The sequence below is a fragment of the Gossypium hirsutum genome, chromosome A08 (genome assembly GCF_007990345.1).
Source record: "Gossypium hirsutum isolate 1008001.06 chromosome A08, Gossypium_hirsutum_v2.1, whole genome shotgun sequence".
Classification (NCBI taxonomy): domain Eukaryota; kingdom Viridiplantae; phylum Streptophyta; class Magnoliopsida; order Malvales; family Malvaceae; genus Gossypium; species Gossypium hirsutum.
In genome coordinates this window covers 60,999,617-61,023,148 of record NC_053431.1, presented here as the reverse complement: position 1 = coordinate 61,023,148, position 23,532 = coordinate 60,999,617, and positions in this window count along the sequence as shown.

Below are 23,532 nucleotides of genomic sequence, written 5' to 3'. Positions count from 1 at the left end.
CTGAAACTGCTTTTAGACGGTCACGAATTACTTTTATTTCCCCTCACTCTTTCCAATCACATCGACCCCGAAATTCTTTTTATCAAAATTCAATTCAATACAACAAAGTTCAGTAATTGCAACCATACCTCTCTCATACAATGCTATCTTAACATTCATCTCATAACCATTATTATTATACGGAAACTTAACCAATAATAAATGTCTTTCTCGGTTGCTTTCAAGTTCTAGAACACAGTGTGACAAAGTAACTCCATACCCAAAGCTCACAGTAGTTTATTTTAGTAACACGATATAATCCTCGTGTCTCCATTTGAACAATAAAAACTGGTACTCTTTTAGTACTCCCCGTACGGAAAGATAATCACCACTGTGCTAGATGTCACAATTGTTTTAAAATCTCTGGATTTCTCAATACACGAACTCTATCTCGACACAACGAATGATTGTCGATTCCAATCTGAAATTCTAAATCAGAAATCAATTTACGTTGTACCCTTTTTAACTTGTAATTCACTAACAGACCTCTTAGCCTCACAAATTTGCTGATTAAACATCAATTTAGTCTCTAGCTCAGCCAATAACTACTCATCATTTGATAAGATTAATCACATGATTGTCGATCGTAAAACACATAAAGATTCTTGCTCAGAACCCCGAAGACTATAATCATTTGCCCAGAAGAAAACTTAGTAACTACCCGACTATAACCACTGCACTCAGCTATCATTTCAATTCAAACATTATCCTACTGTCTAATTCTATCATCACTGATTTCACAATATCCCATTTCTAACAGAAATCAATTTAGAAAAACTTCCAGTTAATACGTTCTTTAGACATCATACCTGAATACTTTCATCTCATCGAATTCAACTTCTTTTTTAACAGTGAATTGGCATATAACGAATGGTCTTCAACATGATCTAATATCTTTTCTGTTACTGTCTTCACTTGCGGACTCATTCTCTTATATGATCACAATACTAATCTTTCAACCACGAAACTCTGTAATTTTCACACTCGTAAGCGTATTAAATCCATATAGCACGGATCTCATTACAATGCTTTACCGATGAGGGGGTGAGGGTTGTAAAGCCAACAATTTTAACACTTACGTAAGCATGCACATCACACATACTATTATGAACGAATAGTTCATTACTAATTCCGCATTCTCAAACATCTAGCAATCATTTACTTATGACCACTTGGTACTTAACACATAGCTCATACACTAAATCAAATCATAAATTCTAAGTCAAAATATTCACACAACCATCATTTACCCAACATCACAACTCATATACTCATATAATTATAACATTTATCAATAGCAGAATATCATGCATTCTGATTCATACCTTTTATGAGTTTCAACTCATCACCAACACATTTTCACTCAAACGTCTGAGTATAACATTCTGTACTATCAAAATTAGCTCGGTTGGAAAGCATATCTGTCTTACAAAACAATTTCGTTAGAGCCGAGAGATGTCACACTATCACGAGTAGTAATATGGCATGTATAGCTAGACTCACATACGCTAGGTTAGTCTGAGAATCGACTAAACCATAGCTCTGATACCACTAAATGTAACACTCCTAACCTGTATCCGTTGCCGGAATAAGGTTATGAGGTATTACTTGATTGAACAAAACTTCTATAAGGTCAAAGATATTTACCAGACATAAATTATCAACAATGCAACCTGTCTCATTGATTTTTCATAAGAGCTCTTATAAATTTCCAAAATGACTAACTATCAAAACATAACCGAATATCTAATAACAAATTAACTACTATCAAGTTATAACTAAAACATTTCAACACATTACTTCAATTATAAGGCTTCTCTAAACAAAATAAGCGAGCCATCTTCGCATGGCTATAATGTATACAAAGACAAAATATCATTCTACCTATAGTCTATCCTATACATGCCTTAAATCATGATGATATACCATCTTCTCAACTCACACAATGACTCGATAGTGTGATGATATCTCTGGCTGTTCCAACTCGAACTAAAGGATAAACCTATAAGGAATGGAAAAGAGAACACGGAGTAAGCTTCAATGCTTAGTAAGTTTTAAGCAATGCAAACAATTAATTTACTTATAGCTCGATTATTCAAATTTTCAAGAAATCATTCCTAGTTAATTGCCATTTCGGCCAAGTATCCATGAACATAATGCATATTTAGTAAATTCACCTCACTTGAATCTGAACTCAATTAAAACCAAATATTGAAATCACAAATAAGATCATAAGAACTCGAAAAGTATCTCATTAACTAGTTTTAACCATGTTTGCAACAAAATCACAAATTCACTACAAGCTGTTGTCCTGAGCAACAGTCACTAAATTATTTATAACTGGAGATAAGAAACTCCAATTAAAGTGCCGTTAATTTTTCCTGAAAATAGACTTATATATATTCCATACATAAAATTTTCATAATTTTTGGTTTGACCAATCAATACCAGGTTTTTTGAAGTTTCCCCTGTTTCACTGTTTGACTATTCTGACCACTCTTCACTACAAATCAATTTTCTCATTATACAGAATTCGAAATATGTTATTGTTTACTTCATTTGAAACTAGACTCATTAAGGAGTCTAAGAATATAGATTTTCATTGTACAATTTACAATGATTTTCTAAAGACAGAACAGGGGATTTCAAAGTCATTTTGACTCTGTCTCACTCCACTTCAAATATCTCATTATCTAAAATTCTTTTGCTTACATGGTTTCTTTTATAAGAAACTAGACTCATTAAGATTTAATTTCATAATTTATTCAGCTTCTAATTCAATTTCCACAATTTATGGTGATTTTCCAAAATCACGCTACAGTTGCTGTCCCAAGCAGATTTATTACAAATTTGCTATTTCACACATTTCTTGCATTCAAATTATCTAAACATGTATATCATGTCATTCAAGATCGAACTCATATAACATAGGCATTAAAATGCTTCACTATCAGCTTTAGTTCAATTGAAACAAATGAAATACAATATCATATTCACATTTAATTTTCCAAGATCGTAATCACCTAAAAATAAAATCATATACTTCCACCAACCTTTCCACAAGGACCAAGTGTTTATATTTGAATATAAACATAGAATCACTTCACATAACTTCACATATTTACCGAATATATCACAATCACATTTATAGTCATAACACTTATTCACAGATGCATCACTTTATATATTTATAATTTAATTCAAATCAAAATCGCATACGAGTACATGATACATACCTGGCCAACTTAATATGTAATGCACTTTCAATTTGTCAACTTAGTGTAGGATCTTGTAATTGTATACTTTTATCAAATTCATCGGCACTTGGCCCACTAGGTATAAAACCCGAAATTATATTATCAGCACAAAGCCTGCGGGACTTTAACCCGGATACATTTCCAGCACGAAGCCTGCGGGACTTTGGCCCGGATACATTTCCAGCACGAAGCCTGCGGGACTTTGGCCCGGATACATTTCCAGCACGAAGCTTGCGGGACTTTAGCCCGGATATATTTCCAGCACGAAGCCTGCGAGACTTTACCCCGGATACATTTCCAGCACGAAGCCTGCGGGACTTTAGCCCGGATACATTTTCAGTGTCTTGAATATTTATTCACATGTTAACACATTGCACATAACATTTCACATTAGCAATTTAATTGCTTCATTCGAATATAAGAACAAAATGTACACCTACCTTTTAACTTTCGGTTCAATAATCATACACAAGGAACACATAATCTTTTCATTATCCTAGTTTCACTTTTAATAACCATTCGACTATATGCCATATTCACAAATTATTTCACACACAACCTCGATCAAGTAGGAACAATAGTCACAATTCATCTATTATACAAATATCCCATTCTATGACTTTGTTTCATAATAGCTATTTTGTCACCACATATATGCCATTCAATTCACATTCGACTTTATACAAACAAGTACAATAAAATTGTATACACATATTTCACACTTTCACATCATCACTTAATAGTCATTCGGTCATATTATATACATAAATCATCCATTTCATATTCGGCTTTATAGCCGAAATTCAATATACTTATTGCAATTCGAACTTGTAAACGTCAAATAATTACTTATCATATTATATAATCTTAAGCGCGCAGCAAATCAAATATAATTACTTAAAGACTTACCTCGGAAGACGATAATCGGAACGAGACGACTAATCGACCATTTTGATTTTCCCCCCGATCCAAATCTGAATTCTACTTTTGCCAATCTAATTAATATCAAAATTAACTCACTTATTCAACATTTCATTAAATTTTATCTAAAGACACATAATTTGGGCATTTTGCATTTTATCCCCTAACATTTCACATTTTTACAATTTAATCCCTATTTCAAAATAACACAAATTACTCAAAATTTCATCAAACCCATGTTAGGCCGAATTTACCTTAGGTCTCTAGCAACCCATTTCTTTTATTTATTTCACGTTTTGACCCCTCAATTTACAAATTTCTAAAATTAGTCCTTAATACACATTTTTATCAAAAATCACTTAATCAAACATGAAAATCAAACATCAAAGATTTATTACTCATCATCAAACAACAAGATACTCAAACATTCAATAATGGCATCATCCAAATACTTTAACAATTTTAAAATTAGAGGTACGGGCCAGCTAGATTACGAAGCAACGATCTCAAAAACGTAAAAATTATTAAAAACCGAGACGACATGGACTTACATGCATGAACAACCATGGCCGAACCTTTAAAGCTTTGAGAACATTATTTTCTTTCTCACATTCGGCTATTGATGAAGATGATAGCATGTAATTTGGCTTTGTTTTATTTTATTTTATTATAATTACCAAATACCATATTTAACCTTAATATACATTAATAATTTCCATTATACCAAGCCATGGAATTCCACTACCAACAATTATGGAATAATTACCACTTAAGGACTCCCACTATTTAATTCCATAGCTATTTAATATCTTTAACTTATAGAACACAACTTTTACGCTTTGCGCGATTTAGTCCTTTTTTGCTTAATTAACTATCAAAACAATAAAATTTTTCAACGAAACTTTAATATCATCTTATTGCCACTCCGTAAATATTTATAAAAATATTTATGACTCGGTTTATAGAAATGAGGTCTCGATACCTCATTTTCTAAACCCACTTGACCTTAGGGTCATACCACTTAAGCTTAATAAATCGCTTATAAAACAAAAATCACAATATCAAAAACCTTTTTTAAACTCACAATTAACTCATAAATATTAAATATAATATTTACAAACCTACTCATCGAATTTAGTGGCCTCGAAACAACTGTTCTGATTAACCCTAAAAACGGGTTGTTACAACTCTCCCCCCTTAGGGATTTTCGTCCTCGAAAATCTTACCAGGAAATAAATTAGATTTACTTTCACAAGGCTCATCAATTTCTCACCTAGCCTCAGATTTCTCAACTTTTCAATCTCATGAGCTAAGATTATGATCTGCTCTTTGCTATACATCATAACAAGCTGAGTTTCTTCTTCTGTAAGAGATACTATAGATAAAGGATCTTACTTGTATCGTCATATCATGTATATAAGAAACACATTACGGGTCTTCCCAAGTTCTACTAATAATCTCATTCAATCCGATGAATTGCGAACTCAACTTCTCTTTATAGCTAAATCGAAAAATTCTACTCCCACTATAATACTTTCACAAATACTCAATTTTCTAATCGAAAATTCAATGCTTTTGCACATCAAGCCCACATATATTTTCTGCCAATCTGAAACTGCTTTTAGACGGTCACGAATTACTTTTATTTCCCCTCACTCTTTCCATTCACATCAACCCCGAAATTCTTTTTATCAAAATTCAATTCAATACAACGAAGTTCAGTAATTGCATCCATACCTCTCTCATACAATGCTATCTTAACATTCATCTCATAACCATTATTATTATACAGAAACTTAACCAATAATAAATGTCTTTCTCGGTTGCTTTCAAGTTCTAGAACACAATGTGACAAAGTAACTCCATACCCAAAGCTCACAGTAGTTTATTTTAGTAACACGATATAATCCTCGTGTCTCCATTTGAACAATAAAAACTGGTACTCTTTTAGCACTCCCCGTACGGAAAGATAATCACCATTGTGCTAGATGTCACAATTGTTGTAAAATCTCTGGATTTCTCAATACACGAACTCTATCTCGACACAACGAATGATTGTCGGTTCCAATCTGAAATTCTAAATCAGAAATCAATTTACGTTGTACCCTTTTTAACTTGTAATTCACTGACAGACCTCTTAGCCTTACAAATTTGCTGATTAAATATCAATTTAGTCTCTAGCTCAGCCAATAACTACTCATCATTTGATAAGATTAATCACATGATTGTCGATCGTAAAACAGATAAAGATTCTCGCTCAGAACCCCGAAGACTATAATCATTTGCCCAGAAGAAAACGTAGTAACTACCCGACTATAACCACTGCACTCAGCTATCATTTCAATTCAAACATTATCCTACTGTCTAATTCTATCATCACTGATTTCACAATATCCCATTACTAACATAAATCAATTTAGAAAAACTTCCAGTTAATACGTTCTTTAGACATCATACCTGAATACTTTCATCTCATCGAATTCAACTTCTTCTTTAACAGTGAATTGGCATATAACGAATGGTCTTCAACATGATCTAATATCTTTTCTGTTACTGTCTTCACTTGCGGACTCATTCTCTTATATGATCACAATACTAATCTTTCAACCACGAAACTCTGTAATTTTCACACTCGTAAGCATATTAAATCCATATAGCACGGATCTCATTACAATGCTTTACCGATGAGGGGGTGAGGGTTGTAAAGCCAACAATTTTAACACTTACGTAAGCATGCACATCACACATACTATTATGAACGAATAGTTCATTACTAATTCCGTATTGACATCTAGCAATCATTTACTTATGATCACTTGGTACTTAACACATAGCTCATACACTAAATCAAATCATAAATTCTAAGTCAAAATATTCACACAACCATCATTTACCCAAAATCACAACTCATATACTCATATAATTATAACATTTATCAATAGTAGAATATCATGCATTCTGATTCATACCTTTTATGAGTTTCAACTCATCACCAACACATTTTCACTCAAACGTCTGAGTATAACATTCTGTACTATCAGAATTAGCTCGATTGGAAAGCATATCTGTCTTACAAAACAATTTCGTTAGAGCCGGGAGATGTCACACTATCACGAGTAGTACTATGGCATGTATAGCTAGACTCACATACGCTAGGTTAGTCCGAGAATCGACTAAACCATAGCTCTGATACCACTAAATGTAACACTCCTAACCCGTATCCGTTGCCGGAATAAGGTTATGAGGTATTACTTGACTGAACAAAACTTCTATAAGGTCAAAGATATTTACCAGACATAAATTATCAACAATGCAACCTGTCTCATTGATTTTTCATAAGAGCTCTTATAAATTTCCAAAATGACTAACTATCAAAACATAACTGAATATCTAATAACAAATTAACTACTATCAAGTTATAACTAAAACATTTCAACACATTACTTCAATTATAAGGCCTCTCTAAACAAAATAAGCGAGCCATCTTCGCATGGCTATAATGTATACAAAGACAAAATATCATTCTACCTATAGTCTATCCTATACATGCCTTAAATCATGATGATATACCATCTTCTCAACTCACATAATGACTCGATAGTGTGATGATATCTCCGGCTCTTCCAACTCGAACTAAAGGATAAACCTATAAGGAATGGAAAAGAGAACACGGAGTAAGCTTCAATGCTTAGTAAGTTTTAAGCAATGCAAATAATTAATTTACTTATAGCTCGATTATTTCAAATTTTCAAGAAATCATTCCTAGGTAATTGCCATTTCGGCCAAGTATCCATGAACATAATGCATATTTAGCAAATTCACCTCACTTGAATCTGAACTCAATTAAAACCAAATATTGAAATCACAAATAAGATCATAAGAACTCGAAAAGTATCTCATTAACTAGTTTTAACCATGTTTGCAACAAAATCACAAATTCACTACAAGCTGTTTTCCTGGGCAACATTCACTAAATTATTTATAACTGGAGATAAGAAACTCTAATTAAAGTGCCAATGGGTAAATGATCATTTTGTGAAAGTCTAAGGGCAAAATGGTCATTTTGCCCAAAATTAAACTTATGATTGCTTAAATTTATTTAGAGATTAAATGAGTGAATTTTTATTATTTTAGATCAAGAAACATGAAAATCAAACTTGGACGGGGGGAAAGCCAAGCAAGTAGAGTAAATCGTCTAGTCACCTACATTTTGTAATTCGAGGTAAGTTGTATGTTAATAATGCAACTATATTGCTATGATGTATGATTGAATTGACACTGCATAAATTATTTGATTGTGTTTATGAGAATGCATGTAGAGAAATTAATGTAGTAAAGACCTCCGGTTGAACATTTGGAATAGACTTGGATATCTATACCATGACATTGGGTGGTATGTGAGCTAGTGTAAGACATATCTGGGACATGCAACAGCCACGATATGAGATCCAGTGTAAGACATGTATGGGACATGCATCGACATTGAGATGAGAGCTAGTGTAACACATGTCTGGGACATGCATCGGCCTCGGGATATACAAGCTAGTGTAAGACTTGTCTGGGACATGGCATCAGCTTGTTGTGTGTTAGTGTAAGACCTGTCTGGGACATGGCATCGACACCGATAGATGAGAGCTAGTGTAAGACCTGCCTGGGACATGACATCGGCCTCGAAATATGAAAGTCAGTGTAAGACCTGTCTGGGACACAACATTGACTTTATTGTACTAGCCAGTGTAAGACCATGTCTGGTACATGGCGTCAGCATCTTATCCCATGTTTGGGGTTATTGAGTATCCTGTAATATTCCAAATAGTTCAACGGAAGATTCCTCAATATATTGAAATGAGAGAAGTTATGACCATGTGGTGAGTGGTACAGGTACCTACTTGAAATGTATGAGATGTGGGCTTAATATATGCTATATGAATTGCATTGGATGGTGATGAGTAAGTTGTACTTATGTCAATTTATTGTATTCATGGACAAGCTATGAAATGTTATGAGCATATTATTGTATGATAAATAGTTGATGTTTATTTTCATGCAACTTACTAAGCTTTATGCTTACCCCTTTTCCTTTCCATTTTCTTTTAGTGTTGCCAAAGTAGCTCGTGGATCATTGCCTACGTCGGAGAAGTCAGTCACACTATAATTTGAAGCACTTGGTATAGTTAGTTCTTTTATTTTGATTATGGCATGTATAGGATCTTTTAATTTTTCTTTAGGACACATTGTTTTAGGGCCAAATGTGTTGGCTTACTTTAGTATTTGACTCATTTTGTATAAGGCCGTGAAAATGGCCAATATTGAAAGTTGTTTTATGAATACAAAAAAGGTCTTTCATGAATGAGAAATTGTTGGTATGGTTGACCGTGTGAATTTCAATGTTGGATAGCAAAATGCATGAATAGGTTGCTTAAACATATGTGAAATGTGTAGAGATCTTAGTTATGGTTGCTCGATAAGAAATCATGTCACGCTAGAATTTGGTATGATGGTTGGTATTATATTTTGTTTTAGGGTGGAAAAGGGCTTGGTAGATAGCCTTATATCAACCACACGAGTAAACACACAGGCGTGTGTCTAGGCCGTGTGTGACGCACGATCAGCCCCATGGTCGTGTTGTTCAATCGTGTGTCCCCTCACTTCAAATTTGCAAGTCAGTATGCATGGTAGTAAACACACGAGCAGAGACACGGCCGTGTGTCTCAGCTGTGTGGAGGACACGGTCTCTGGCCACGGGCATGTGCCTTGGCCGTGTGCCCCTAATTTGTTGCTAGCATAAGAAATAGAATGTCAAGGTTTTTAGACACAGGCTAAGACACGGGTGTGTCATAACCGTGTGAGGGACACGGTTCATGGACACGGGCGTGTGCCAGGCCGTGTGAAAACCCCTGTAGGTTCGAATTTAGAATTTAATTCTTAGGGGCTCGGGACACGGGCATGTCCCCTTATGCTTAGGCCGTGTGAACCACATGGGCCTTTGGCACGACCAGGTTAACAGGGCCACACGGGCGTGTTGCCCTTCCACACGGGCGTGTGCCCTATTCCAAGTGACATTTTTGAAAGTTTTCATAAGTGATCGAATTAATCCCAGACTATTTCCAAAGTATGATTTGGGCCTCGTAAGTCGATATTAGGAATCAACAGACTATGAAAGGAAAGTTTTAATTTGACCTAGTTTTTACATTATAGAAAAGATTGAATGCATGCATTTAAGTTAGGTAATGCCTCGTGCCCAGCTCTGGTCTCAGACTCGGGTAAGGGGTATTACACCAGAGGAGGCTTTGAAAGGAAAGGTAACTGAGAGTTGAATTGGGAAATAATCGGACTGTGTGAAATTATAAAGAGTATGATTTCGAATTCAAAAAAGATTCAGGTATGAATGCATATGTAACATGATAGTATGGATCGAAATTTTGAGTACATGAACTTTCTGATAGAGATTAAGTTGTAGTGAAAGTGTTATAAAGTGAAAACCACTCATGATTCTTGTATGTGGAATTTAAGAGATAGGTAGTAAAAGCTCAGCTTGAGTGAATGTTCTTTGACATCGATTATAGGATTGAGGAAAATAAGTGCAAAACCAAAACCACTTTTCTGGTAAGATTTTTGGGGACGAAAATCCCTAAAGGGGGGAGAAATGTAGCATCCTGATTTTGGGCCTAGTCGGAACACTGGTTTCGGGACCACAAATTCGATGAGGAAAATTTTATTTTTATTATATTTTTATGGTCTAAAATTTCATGGGATGATTTCGTGAAAATTTCATTCAAAATTTTGACATTTGGGCGCTCAATTTAGTCAAAAGGACTAAATCGTAAAAAGTGCAAAAGTTGAGTTCTACATGCTAGAGGTATCCAATTGTTATGAAATTTTAAATTGGTGGTCCTTCTATGGTAATTAGACCATTGGTTAAGTTGGTGGACAAAAATGGACATGGTTAGGCATGTTTCCAAATTTTTTCATTAAGGGCATTTTGGTCATTTAGTTATTAAAACGAATTAAAAACAAAATTAAAAGCCAATTTTTGTCCACCTTTAACCTCTTGGCCAAAACTTGCATGGAGAAACCATGGCTATGGTTTTTCAAGCTTCCAAGCTCGATTGTAAGTCCGTTCTAGCCCCGTTTTTAATAATTTTTATGTTTTTGCAATCCCCGTAACAAGATCTATCTATTTCTACCATTAATTTGAGCTAGGGTTCATGTTTAAAAGTTGATCCATGTGTGACATGCATGAAGTTTGATGTATAATGGTAGAAAATGAGTATTGGGTGTTAAATAAATGACTTTTACTAAGCGATTTTTGATGAAAAAGTTCAAAAGGACCATTTTGTAAAAGTTGTAAAAAGGTATAAAAGGGTGTTTTAATGAGAATTGTAGTTTTCTATAGTTATGAAAATGGTACGGCTAGGCCTATAATGTGAGAAAAGTGAATAAAAATCACTTTACGAGCCTAGGAGAAAAAGTGTAATTTTGACAAAGTTTAGGGGCAAAAACATAATTTTGCCACAATGTGATTTTTGGATGACATTGAATAATGTAACTAATAATTGGACTAAATGTGATATTATAGATCAAGGTAAATGAGGATTGGACCTAGATCGGATGAAAAATGGAAAATCAACGGTTAGGTTCCTTTTTACTATTTTGGTGCCGAGGTAAGTTCGTGTGTCAATAATATTGTAATGCTATATTTGAATTAAAAATTCTATATTATTATTGCACGAATGGAATGATTTAATATATTGAAAAGTGATGAAAGAATGATATATAAAATTTGTGAAAACAATGATATATGACTAGTAGCACATGAAATGTTTGATGGTTCAATCATTGGTAGCTTGCTATATAATAGCTGAATATATTGAGAATTTGATACAACATGATGTTTTATTAAGTTGAATAACTTTTGAAAAAGTGAAAAGGAAGGTAAGCTTGTATGTAAATATATCGTTTTTACTTATGTTGTAATATTTTGTTATTATATAAGAGGTGGTTGCATATTGAATGACCACTTGATGTAAATTATGAATTGAAATTGATTATGGATGAATTGGTAAAATGTTGAAAAGTGAGGAATTTCCTAGTTGGACCTTCGAAATAGATAAGATACGAATGATCCGTTGTGAGAATACATGTGTAGTACTATGTGCAGGCTTACTAGGCTTTTGAAAGCTTACTTTGTGTGTGTTTGTATTGTTTTATAGATATCGAAGATACCGTGAGCTTAGGGATCGTCGAGGATCGTCACCAAACTATTGAATCTCATTTTGATACCTTTTGAAAATGTATATATTAAAGTATGAAATGTATAGGCTAGACGTTGTGGAATTATGTTTTGTGATGTACATATTTAGCCATGTGATATGGCTAGTTTGTGTTAGAACTTATAGTTTTATAATGGTATATGATATGTGATGCTAATGTGAAATTGTGGTATGTTTTGGTTAGCCAAAAGATATGGTCAATGTTGAGAAGTTTTGGCAAGTTTTGGTATGAGATTTGATCTTATGTTTTGAAACAATTGAGTTATGTTTATAAGCATGTAAATGGTTGATAATGTTATGGCATGAATGTGGTATAGTTTGGTTTAGAAATTGTTTGAAATTATTGTATACATATGCTTGGTTTGGTGTTTGTAGGTTGACCCAAATTGGGGTGACAAGTTGGCTATTCAAATAGCCTATTTTTGTCCACACGGGTAGAGACACGGGCGTGTGTCTTAGCCATGTGCGACACACGGCTATGGTGCACGGCCGTGTGTCCCCTGGGGTACCCTACAATTTGTAAGTCAGGCACGAGCACGGCCAAGGCACATGGGGATGTGGCTAGCCATGTGGTCCAAGTTAGTTTCAACCATGGTCAAGTCCCACGGGCATGCCTTGTGGCCGTGTGAATAAGTCAGTATGTATGCCCTGTTTTGACACGACCTAGACACACGGGCGTGTCTAACGCCATGTAAGGCACACGGCCTGTTCACACGGGCGTGTGACCTTTTAAAAGTTGAAAATTTTCTAAATTTCTGAAACTTTTATATATTATCAGATTGGTCTGAATGCATGAGTTAGGCTTTGTATGCTCGATTTAAGTTCTTACTGAATATGAATTAATGACATTATTGTAATGATATGATTATTTGATAATGATATTTCTGAATGTTATTATAAGTCCGGTAATGCCTCTTAACCTATTCCAGCGACGATTACGGGTTAGGGGTGTTACATGTGATTGGTATCAGAGCTACGATTTAGTCAGTTCTAGGACTAACGTAGCGTACGTGAGTCTAGCTGTACATGCCGTATTTATGAACTGCGATAGTATGATGAATCTTGACATTGAAATGTGCTTTTATATAGTAAATGCATCCTAATCGAACCATAGTGGATGATGTAGAAAGTAATGCGCCTGCTCCCGCACAAGGTACGGGACCATCTGATTCTAGATCAGCCATGAGTAGCCGTGATGGTGAGGTTAGACAAGCCTTCTATCAGATGATGAATGATTGGTTTAGCCAATATATTAGAACCAATCCGGCTGTTCAACAACCTCCACCCCCGATAAATCCTTCACAAACCGCTGCTATGCCATCAGTGAATCCGGTTCAGTTAAGTAAACCTCCGATAGATAAGATTAGAAAGTATGGGGCTGAAGAGTTCCAAGCTACATCGAATGATGTTGCTGAAAGGGTCGAGTTCTGGTTAGAGAACACGATAAGTGTGTTTGATGAATTGTCTTTGAATCCCGAGGAATGTATAAAATGTGCAGTTTCACTTTTGAGAGATATGGCGTACCACTAGTGGAAGACTTTAATATTCGTGGTTCTAAGTGAGCGAGTCACTTGGGATTTATTGAAAGTTGAATTTCGGAAGAAATATATCAGTCAGAGATTCATCGATCAGAAATGTTAAGAGTTTCTTGAGCTCAAACAAGGTCGTATGTCTGTCATATAATACAAACAAGAATTTGTAAGATTAAGTCAGTATGCTCGTGAATGTGCATCTACGGAAGCAATAATGTGCAAAAGATTCGAGGATGGCTTAAACGAAGATATTCGTCTATTAGTCGGCATTCTAGAAATCAAAGAATTTGTTGTGCTTGTTGAACGAGCATGTAAAGCTGAAGATCTCGAGAAAGAGAAAAGAAAAGCTGATTTTGAAGCTAGAAAGGTACGAAAGAGATCATTGGGCAAATCATTTCAGTTCGCATCAAATAAATTCAGAGAGGATAATAGCTGTTCAAAGACTAATGTGGGGCATTCGAATAGAGATATCAAATATAACACCCCTAACCCGTAACCGTCGTCGGAATAGGTTAAGAGGCATAACTGGACTTATAATAACATTCAGAACAATCATTATCAAATAATCATGTCATTATAGTAAATGTCATTCATTCATATTCAGTAAGAACTTAAATCGAGCAAACAAAGCCTAACTCACGCATTCGGACCAATCTGATAATATATAAAAGTTTCAGAAATTTAGAAAATTTTCAACTTTTAAAAGGTCACGCGCCCGTATGAATAGGCCGTGTGCCTTACACGGCATTAGACACGCCCGTGTGTCTAGGCCGTGTCAAAACAGGGCATACATACTGACTTACTCACACTTCCACAAGACACGCCCGTGTGACTTGGTCGTGGTCGAAACTGACTTGGACCACACGACTAGCCATACCCCGTGTGCCTTGGCCGTGCTCGAGCCTGACATACAAATTGTAGGGTACCCCAGAAGACACACAGCCGTACAACATAGCCGTGTGTCACACACGGCTGAGACACATGCATGTGTCTCTACCCGTGTGGACAAAAATAGGCTATTTGAATAGCTAACTTGCCACCCTAATTTGGGTCAACCTACAAACACCAAACCGAGTATACTTACACAATAATTTCAACGAATTTCTAAACTAAACTATACAATATTCATGCCATAACATTATTAACCATTTACATGCTTAAAAACTCAACTCAATTGTGCAAAACATAAGATCATATCTCATACCAAAACTTGTCAAAACTTCTCAACATTGACCATTTCTTTTGGCCAACCAAAACATACCACAATTTCACATTAGCATCACATATCATATACCATTATAAAACTATAAGTTCTAACACAAGCTAGCCATATCACTTGGCTAAATATGTACATCACAAAACATAATTCCACAACTTCTAGCCTATACATGCCATACTTTAATAAATACATTTTCAAAAGGTACCAAAATGAGATTTGATAGTGTGGTGACGATCCTCGACAATTCCTGAGCTCACGGTAGCTTCGATATCTATAAAATAATTCAAACACACACAAAGTAAGCTTTCAAAAGCTTAGTAAGCCATATACAAATAAACTTATAATTTAAAGCATATAAACATTATCAAATTACTTATACTTTGAGCCAAATACCAACACAAACTTCATATTCATATATTTGGATCATAGATCATCATTTGCACATATACTTACCTTTTATTTTCAAATATAGTACACAATTTGAATGTACTTGAATCGGATATATATTCACTTATTAACTCATTTTCTCAGAATACTCGTTGAACCATTCGAAAATGTAAGGATACGCGGATAGCTCAAAGATCATACACAATGCCAACGTCCAAGATGTGGTCTTACATGTAATCAAACATCAATGCCATTATCCCAGACAGGGTCTTACACGAAATCAAATACGATGTCGATGTCCCAGACATGGTCTTACACATAAAACAGATGTCGATGCCAACGTCCTAGATGTGGTCTTACACGAAATCACATATCAGATCCTATGTCATGACATATGTATCCTAACTATTCCTAAGGTTTGTACGGGGCTTTTCGGATGTTGGAACTTTGTCAATACTTTCTCAGATAACACATATTTAGCTCGAATATTCATTCATCACAATTCAATATCATAAGAATAATAATAATTCAATTCAAACTCATTTATTTGTATATCACTTACCTCGTATGGATTCGGATAAACTGAATCAGTTACTCGAAGACTTTCAACTTTCCCCGATCTAATTCCTTATTCTTTAGTTCTCGATCTAAATAAATTCCAATTTAACTTATTCAATTAAACATTCATTCAAAACAATCCATATACACACAATTAGGGCATTTTACAAACTAGCCCTCATATATTTACATTTTGACACTTTAGTCCCTAATTCTCAAAATCACAAAATACACATAATTTGCTTGTACACAAGCTTAGCTGGATTTTCATAGCTCTCATACAAATCCATACATTTCATTTATTTCACATTTTAGTCCCTCAAAATAACATTTTCACAATTTAGCCCAAATTGCTCAAATTCATAAAAAATCCAAAGGCAAAACATGTAAACCCAACATCAAGCTTTCATATTTCACCATTTAACACACAAAACTCATGAATTCATCCATGGAATATTTCAAAATCATCAGCAAAATCAGAAATTGAGACATGGGCTTGATAGTATACAAAGCAACGATTACAAAAACGTATAAATTATCAAAAATCGAGTCAAAATCGTACCTCAATCAAGTAATTAGTAGGCTTATTTATTTTCTTTTTCTTTTAATTTTTGGCAAAGATGAGTGAAAAATGTATGAACAAAATGTTTTTATTTTATTTAATAAACATTAATGCATATTTTACCATTCTACCCCTTTAATAAACCCTTTAAAACCATCATTTTAATTTCCGTTTATGTCCATTCCCACTATCAATGGACTAATTACAAATTAAGGACCTTTCTTTTAATAAGACAAATCAAATAGGCACTCTTAACATATAGTATGGAACTTTTACATTTTACTCGATTAGGTTCTTTTATCAAATTGAACACACAAACGATTAAATTTTAATACGAAATTTTCACACATACTAATTCATGTATAATAAACACGGAAAATAATATTAAAATATTTTTTTGACGTGGATATGTGGCCCCGAAATCACTGTTCCGACTAAGGTCTAAACGGGACTGCTACACTCAAAGCTTATCAAAACTTACCATCTCTTTTATCCATACAAAAACACACCAAATATATATCATATGGCTCCACATTTCATATACCAAAATCATATCATAATCACAACCATACCAAGCCATATCAAATGGCTGAATATATACATCACAAAACATAATCCAAACACTTCTAGCCTGTACATGCCATACTTCAATATGTACATTTTCAAAAGTACCAAAACAAGGTTCGATAGTGTGGTGACAATTCTCGATGATCCCTGAGCTCACAGTAGCTTCGATGTCTATAAAACAATGAAAACACACACAAAGTAAGCTTTCAAAAGCTTAGTAAGCTCGTACTAAGTATAACCAACATTTTACATAATACAAAACATCATCATCTAATAGACATTTAGTAGTTCTCAAATCATTTATCAATTCTATTCCATCACAAATTAATATGTTCATACCAACTTATCAAGCTTTATACACACAGTATCATCTACCACATAGGTTTCGTACATACCTAAACTTTCCCGTATTTATTCATTTTCGTTCTTACCTTCCATTCGAATACATTAACTCTTTCTGAATTCTTTCCACGCTTTAAGAATTCGTACACTTAGTGCTTTAACGATTAGCCAAAGCTAAAATGATCCTGCACACTTAGTGCAATCTCAAATAGCCGAAGCTACCTCAGTATCGCACACTTAGTGCCTCATATAGCCAAAGCTATTCCATATCGCACACTTAGTTCTATTTATAACCGTAATTATTTCAAATCGCACACTTAGTGCCGAATACCTACGATTTATCCACTTACACAAACCATAGTAAACATCTATATATTTCATGCATCTTCAAAGCATTAAAAGATGAGTATAATATCCTTTATTCTATACGAACTTACCTCATATTCAGAATTGTCGATTTGAATCGTCTACTCGATTATCTTCTACTTTCCTCAGTCTAAATCTGAATTTCTCTTTTATTGTTCTATATGTATTCAAAATTAGCCCTTTTATTCACCAAATAATTCAAATCAATCCATAAACTTTCATTTAGGGCATTTTTAAAACTAGCCCTAACATTTTCACGTTTTGACACTTTAGTCCCTAATTCACAAAATCACAAAATACTTATAATTTGCATATACTCATGCTTGGCCGAATTCTCCTAGTACTCATACTAGTCCACACATTTCATTTATTTCACATTTTAGTCCTTCAATTTACAAAATTTACAATTTAGCCTATTTTACTCAAAATCACCAAAAATTCAAAAACAAAAATATATCAACCCAAGATATATCTTTTATTTTCCAATAATTAACATCACAAAGGTCATAATTTCATCAATGTCACATTTCAAAATCATCAACAAAATCAGAAATTGAGACATGGGCTTAGTAAAACACAAAGCAACGATGACAAAAACGTAGAAATTATCAAAAACCAAATAAAATCCATACCTTAATTAAGTAAATCAATGGCTGAACGAAATGAAGCTTAAAACCCTTTCTTCTCTTCTATTTTTGGTAGAAAAAGGTGAATAAAATGACCACATTTTGATTTTTTTGATTAATATTAACATATTAATCAATTTCTCATTCTGCCCTTATTTTATAACATAATTAAACCATTACCAAATGTCCATTTATGTCCATTAATCTTGTCAATGGGATAATAACCACATAAGGACCCTTGTTTTAGAAAGCCATGACAAATAGATACCTTTACAATAGAGAAAGCTACTTTTGCATTTTATGCAATTAGGTCCTTTTCATCTAATTGAGCACACAAACAAATAAATTTTCATACGAAACTTTCACACATGTGAATTCACATACCATAAGCACGAAAAATAATATTTAAATTTTTTTTTACTCAGATTTGTGGTCTCGAAACCACTTTTCTTACTAGGGTCTAAACCGAACTGTTATAATTCTCCCCCCTTAGGGATTTTCGTCCCCGAAAATCTTAACAGTAAACAGATTCAAATGTTGCTGTCTCATAGCATCTTCAGGCTCCCGTATGGCCTCTTCAATACCGTGTCGATGCCACTAACGAAATTTTCTTAATTCGCAGTTCTTTAACCTCATGAGCTAAGATACGGATCGATTCTTCTTCATAAGTCATATCATACTGAATCTCAATCTCAGATGGAGGAATCACATGCGAAGGATCAGATCTATATCGTTGAAGCATCGATAGGTGAAACACATCATGAATCTTTTCTAGCTCCGGTGGCAACAATAATCTATATGCTACCGGCCCAATACGCTCAGTAATCTCATACGGCCCAATGAACCTCGGACTCAATTTGCCTTTTCTACCAAACCGAAGCACTTTCTTCCATGGAGATACTTTCAAAAACACTTTGTCGCCAACCTCAAACTTAATATCTTTTCTTTTCAAGTCTGCATAAGATTTCTAATGATTGGAAGCTGTTTTCAAACTATCTTTGATCACTTTCACTTTTTGTTTAATTTCTTTTATCAAATCAACCCTTGTATCTTATTTTCACTAAGCTCAGTCCAATATAAAGGTGTACGGCATTTGTGACCATTTAAAGCCTCGTATGGTGCCATTTTAATACTCGATTAAAAGCTATTATTGTAAGCCAATTCAATCAAAGGCAGATATTGTTCCCACGTACCTTCAAACTCAAGAATGCAACATCTCAACATATCCTCGAGTATCTGAATAATTCGCTTGGATTGAATGTCCATTTGTGGGTGAAAAGCAAAACTGAAATGCAATTTTGTACCCAGAGCATCTTGTAACTTCTTCCAGAATCGTGAAGTAAACCATGGATCTCTATCTAACACTATAGACAATGGCACACAATGCAATCTCACGATATCAGAAATGTATAACTCAGCTAATTTATCAAGCAAGTAATCGGATTGAACCAGAATAAAATAAGAAGATTTCATCAATTGATCAACTACAACCCAAATTGTATCTTTCTTTCTTGGAGATAGGGGCAAACCCAAAACAAAGTCCATTGTCACCCTATCTCATTTCCATTCTAGAACCATAATTGGGTGTAACAAACTAGATGGCACCTGATGTTCAGCTTTAACTTGCTGACAGATCAACATTTAGAAATAAAGTCGAAGATATCTCTTTTCATTCCAGACCACCAGTAATGTTGTTTCAATTCATTGTACATTTTCGTACTACCCGAATGCATAGATAGCCGACTATTGTGAGCTTCATTTCAAATCATCTGAATTAACTCAAGATTTCTTGGAACACAAATTCTATATCAAAATTTTAGACAATCATCTTCATCAACTCTAAAATCTAAATCAGACTCTAAATCAGACTGAGCTCGTTTTGCTAAAGTCTGGTTGTCAATCTTCTAAGCTTCGATAATCTGCTATAAAAACAAAGGTCTCGCTTTTAATTTAGCTAAAACTGAACCATCATCTGACAGAATCGAATGATCATTCATCACACATAGAGCAAACAATGATTTTCGACTCAAAGCATCAGCAACAACATTTGTCTTACCCGAATGATAATCAATCCTAAGGTCATAGTCCTTTAGTAGTCCTAACCATCTTCTCTGTCGCAGATTCAAATCTTTCTGTGTCATCAGATATTCAAACTCTTATGATCAAACTATATGTGACATTTCTCACCAAACAGATAGTGGTGTCAAATCTTCAAACAAACACAATCGCAGCCAACTCAAGATCATGCACCGGATAGTTCTTTTCGTGTAGCTTCAACTGTCTTGAAGCATAAGCAATGACTTTGCCTTCTTGCATCAAAACACATCCTAGTCCGATCAATGAAGCATCACTGTAGATTACAAATTGTTTACCCAATTTAGGTTGTATCAATACCAGAGCTTCAGTCAACAAAGTTTTCAACTGATCAAAGCTTTTTGACACTTTTCAGACCATTCAAACTTCACATCTTTCTGAAGTAGCTTTGTTAACGGAGTCACAATCATAGAAAAACCTTTTAAGAACCTTCTATAATAACTGGAAAATTCTAGAAAACTGTGAATTTCAGAGACATTCCTTGTAGGTTTCCAATCCAGATTAGCTGAAATCTTGCTTGGATCAACTTAGATACCAGCTGCTGACACAATATGACCAAGAAAACCGACCTCTCTAACCAGAATTCACTTTTACTGAACTTCGTATACAATTGCTTATCACGCAAAGCCTGTAGCCCTATTCTCAAATGCTCAGCATGTTCGGTTTCATCATGAGAGTAAATCAATATATCATCAATAAATACAACAACAAATCGATCTAAATACGATCTAAAAATTTTGTTCATCAAATCCATAAAGATAGCAGGTGCATTAGTCAATTCGAAAGGCATAACTAAGAATTCATAATGGTCGTACATCGTTCGAAACGCTGTTTTCAAAATATCTGAGTCTTTCACTTGCAACTGATAATAGCCTGATCTTAAATCTACCTTCGAAAACACAGCTGCTCTTTTCAACTGATCAAACAAATCATTAATTCGGGACAGAGGATACTTATTCTTGATAGTCACTTTGTTCAACTGACAATAATTTGTACACATTCTCATTGTACCATCTTTCTTTTTCACAAACAGAACCGGAGCACCCCAAGGTGAGAAACTCGATCTAGAAAATCCTCTATCGGTTAAATCTTGCAACTGATACTTTAGTTCTTTTAATTTAGTCTATGCCATTCTATACGAAGCTATCAAAATTAGAGTAGTTCCCAGTACTAACTTAATACCAAATTCAACTTCTCAGATCAGAGGTAATCCTAGAATTTCTTTAGGAAACACATTAGGGAATTTACATACAGCAGACACTAATTCAACTTTGACACTTTCAAATCAATCACATAAGCAAAATAGGCTTTACAACCTTTCCCACAATACTCAAAGCTTTCATCGAAGATATCACAGCAGGCAATCCATTCAATTCATTAGATTCAATTTTGACTATTTCATCATTCTTGCATCTCAAATCAATAGTTTTCAGTTTGCAGTTCACAACAGCATCATGCAATATTAACCAATCCATACCCAGAATTATATCAAACCCATGAAAAGGTAACAACTTCAGATCAGCCAGAAAAAAAGTGTCTCGAAACATTAACGGGCAATTCTTGCAGACTTTATCAACCAAAACACATCTGCCTAGGGGGTTTGAAACTCTAATTACAAATTCAGTAGACTCTACAGGCAAAGTCTTACTGTTCACTAAGTTCATGCATATATACGAATGTGTTGATCCAGGATCTATCAAAGCAATCACAGAAGTATCATAAAGAGTGAATGTACCTGTAATCACATCTAGTGACAAAGTTTCCTCACAAGCTCGGATAGCATAGGCCCTGGCAGGTGCACGAGCCTCGGATCTAATAGTTGTATCTTTTGTTCCTCTCTGACTACCACTTACATTTCCCACATTTCTAGGAGGTCTACTACGAGAAGCGTTGCCACTTGGCCTCGGATTCTGAATATTATCTTTTTTAGCTAAATCTGGGCAATCTTTTTTAAAGTGATCACGTGAACCACAACTATAACAAGCTCGGTTATTACTTTTTCCCCAGCATTCTCCAAAATGTCACCTTCCACATTGATTACACTCAGGCTTTTCATTCTTTACATTACCAACACTGGTAACAGATGTAGCTGGAGCTTTAAAATTCGAATGCAATCTAGCACGATCTCTATTCGAATGCCCCACATTAGCATTTAAATGACTATTATCATCTCAAAATTTCTTTGATACAGATTGAAATGATTTGCCCGATGATCTCTTTTGCATTTCTTTAGCTGTAGAATCGGCTTTTCTTTTCTTTTTCTTGAGATCTTTAGCTTTACATGCTCGTTCAACAAGCACAATGAATTCTTTAATCTCAAGAATCTCGACTAACAAACGGATATCTTTGTTTAAACCATCCTCAAATCTTTTGCACATTATTCCCTTAGTAGATACACATTCACGAGCATACTGACTCAATCTTACAAATTTTCGGTCGTATTCTGTTACAGACATACGACCTTGTTTAAGCTTGAGAAGCTCTTTATGTTTCTGGTTGATAAATCCCTGACTGATGTATTTCTTTCGGAATTCAGCTTGAAAGAAATCCCAGGTAACTCGCTCACTCAGAACTACTGATATTAAAGTTTTCCACTAGTGATACGTTGTATCTTTCAAAAGTGAAATGGCACATTCTATACGTTCCTTGGGATTCAATGATAATTCATCAAATACTCGTATTGTGTTCTCTAACCAGAACTCTGCCCTTTCAACATCAGCATTTGTTGTAGCTCGAAACTCTTCGGCCCTATACTTTCTAATCTTATCTACCGAAGGCTTACTTAACTG